This window comes from Gossypium arboreum, chromosome 4 (genome assembly GCF_025698485.1).
Source record: "Gossypium arboreum isolate Shixiya-1 chromosome 4, ASM2569848v2, whole genome shotgun sequence".
Lineage (NCBI taxonomy): Eukaryota > Viridiplantae > Streptophyta > Magnoliopsida > Malvales > Malvaceae > Gossypium > Gossypium arboreum.
Window position 1 is genome coordinate 92,739,011 of NC_069073.1, and position 3,950 is coordinate 92,742,960.

Consider the following 3,950-nt stretch of genomic DNA (forward strand, 5'->3'; position numbering starts at 1 on the left):
TATTTGTGCACCTCAGATCAATAGTCTTGCTTTTGCAATTTACAACCGCATCGTGCATGGTCAACCAATCCAAACCAAGAATAACGTCGAATTCATCGAACGGCAAAAGTATCAAGTCCACCAGAAAACAAGAACCTCGGAATACTAGGGGACTTTTCTTACACACTTTGTTGACAAGCACGTAATGACCCAAGGGGTTTGACACCTGAATTACAAACTCAGTAGACTCAATAGGCAAAGTCTTATTGGATGCTAAGGTTTCACATATATAAGAATGAGTAGAACCAGGGTCAATCAAAGCAATCACATTTGTATCGAAAAGAGTGAATGTACCGGTAATGACATCTGGTGAGGCAGCATCCTCGCGTGCTCGTATGGCATAAATCCTAACAGGAGCACGAGCCTCGGATCTGATGGTAGCATCTCTAGATCCTCTCTGACCGCCACTAGCATTGCCCGTATTTCTAGGTGGCCTACCTCGAGTTGTGGTAGCACCCGGGTTCCCACTTTGATTTACGTTTTGTTCGGATAAACTCGGGCAATCCTTAATGAAATGATCGATCGATCCGCACTTGTAACAGAGCGGTCACGGAATCTACAACTCCGAATGCCATTTGCCACAATATTGGCACTGCTCATCTCGACGATCATTGCCAACACCGGCGATCGAAGTGACTCAGCGTGCCCATAGGGGTCGATCGCGGTCTCGTCTAGAAAAGCCCGAAGTGTCTCTAGACCGCCTAAGCCATCTCTAAATTTCTTTGATGATCGTGGGAAGGGCTTCCCGAAGACCTCTTACTGAAACTCCTTGCTCCCACTTCACTTTTCTTTTCTCCATCTTGAGCTCCTCGGCTTTGCCTTTCGCTCGACAAGAGCCACAAACTCTCGGATTTCCAAAATGCCAACATACGACTTTATATCATCATTCAGTCCATCTTGAGCGTTTACATCACGACTTCAAGAAATGCATTCGCTGCTGCGTCTGGCTAAGCCTCACAAATTTTCGTTCGTAGTCGGTAACCGACATGGAACCTTGTTTAAGTTCAAGAAATTCCTTCCGCTTTTGATCCATAAATCTCGACTAATATACTTCTTTCGAACTCGGTTAGAAAGAACTCCCAAGTTACGTGCTCCCTAGGCACAATGAACTCGAGTACTCCACCAATAGTAGGCGGAATCGCGTAGCAAGGAGATAGTACACTTTAAGCATTCATCGGTGTACATGATAGCTCATCGAGCACCCGGATAGTGTTGTCCAACCAAAATTCAGCTTGCTCGGTATCGTCGCTATCCGTAGCTTTTAATTCAAGAGCCCCATGTTTTGAATTCATCGATTGGGGCTTACTTGACCTTATTTGGTCGATTCTGGGAGGTATTGTAGGTCTTGGGGTTGCATTAGTCGGGAATGGAGGTTGTGGAGCAGTAGTGTTAGTTCGAATGTATTGGTTGAACCAATCATTCATCACGCTATAGAAGGCTTGCTTAGCCTCATCATTCGGATTGCTAGCAATAGGTTGAGAGTCCGCCGGCGCTGTCCCTTGTGCGGGAGTAGGCGCCACACTCTCCACATCATCAGCTATTGCTCGGTTGGGATCGGGATCCATGGCTATAAACAAACACAAATTTCAAAATGTCAGAAATCACCACACTATCAATTATCACTTAATGGCATGTATAGCTAGACCGCAAACATATCACGGTAGTCCTAGGATCGACTAAACCGTAGCTCTGATACCAATAAAATTGTAACACCCCGAACCCGAGACCGTTGCCGGTGTCGGACACGAGGGGTTAACAAGCCAAAACCACTTATGGCACCGACCACTTTGACATTTCCAGGCAAGCTGGAAAACTGCGTCACTGTCGCCTTAAAAAGCATATCTCGAGTTTCACAACTCGGAAACTGATTCCGTAAATTTTACCTGAATTTAGACTCATATATCCATCCATGGATTTATTTCTAGAATTTTTGGTCGGGCCAATTGGTACAGTTTATTAGTTAAATTCACCCATGTTACAGGGCTCGACTACACTGACCTTCGCGCGTTAAAACTTGAATATCTCTCTGTACAGGGTTTCAATACTGATGCCGTTTGTTTCTAATGAAACTAGACTCAAAATGGAATCTTCACATATAATGCATGACTTCTAATTCATTCTGAATAATTTATGGTAAATTTTCAAAGTCGCGACAGGGGACCCAGAAACCGTTCTGGCCCTGTCTCACGAGAACTTTAATATCTCTCGGTATACTGTTCATATGATCGTTTCGTTACTTTCATATGAAAATAGACTCGTCAAGGTTAGATCGCATAATTTATTCACTATTTAACACCATTCCTACAAATTTTGGTGATTTTCCACATCCACGTCACTGCAGCTGGCAGCATCTGTTTTTAAGGTAGCCTTTACCTATATTGTAGTTCCCATGGACCAACTATAGTCTAGTCATACTTAGGTCCAACATATGATCATATTTAGCCATTCCAATGGCTGATCATGTGACCAACTCTCTCATTCCAAACCATAATCACATCATGAAACCAAATATAATTACAAACCACATATGGTCAAATTCCATACTCCACTTTTACGAACCATTTTCGCATGGCCGCACACATATACATCACAAAGTACTTAAAACAACCGAGGGTAGTCCTATACATGCCATATTCAAAACTCGACTAAAGGAGTACCAAAAAGGGCTTTGATAGTGTGGTTGACTTCAACTTCTATGATCCCGAATCCGATCGCTAACGACCAAAATCTATAAACAGAGAAACAAAGAAACGGAGTAAGCAATTTATGCTTAGTAAGTTTCGAGCCATAATATACACACAACCAAAGCATAGCATTCAAGTAGCTAAACAATAATTCATATGCACAATTTCTCAAAGACATGCTTACTTCACAATCCCAACTCTTATATTCATACACTAATAACGGCTTAGTCAAGGCCGATAACTCATTTATCATCGAGCGAATACGCACATACACTTACTCATAGTGTGCAAAGCACACACGAAACGTACCTTGTTGTTGGGAATTTCACAAGCGTATTAACTGAAAATTTTTACAGCAAGTTCAAAGATCTCGAATCACATACCTTCGGAGTTTATCCGGATATAGCTACTGTTCAAACGCCTTGGGACATAGCCGGTTATGGTAACCCCACAAAGGCCTTGGGACTTAACTCGGATATCACAATTTGCACAATTGCCTTCGGGCTTAGCCCGGATATCATAACTCGCACAATTGCCTTCGGGCTTAGCCCGGATATCACAATTTGCACAATTGCCTTCGGGCTTAGCCCGGATATCACTCGAACATTCATACACATCTTTGTTTCAATTTCATAACACAACTTTTATGCACAATTCACTTAGCAAAATATCATTTCGGCTCAATGGCCACATACAAAGGCACAAATTCGATTGCTTATTACTTCATTCAATCGAATCAAAATCTAAGTTTCGATACTCGAAAACTTACCTCGGACGTGGTCGAACGATTTCGACGGCTATTCGACGACTTTTTCCTTCCCCTTATCGGATTTAGCTCCCCTTTGCTCTTGAGCTTAATTTAACAAATAAATTGGTTTTATCATTTGAGCATCGAAAGAGGAATTCAAGATGCCTAGCCAATATATATGCTCATTAGGCATCAAAGTCGCATATGTACGAAATCACGAATCGAACTCAACACATTAGTTAATATTCCTCTTAGCCGAATTTTCTAAGCCAAGAATAGGCATCAATATGCTTGCCTCTAACCGAATGCATGCACACCAAATTCCCTCATGTGGCGAATATGCATGTCCATGTTGAGGCCAATTATGCACTTAATACCACACAAAACAGCATGCATTTTACTAACTAACGATTACATATTGTAGCTCAATACACATCTCTCATGTACTTCATAACCAAACATCATCACAAGCAAATATA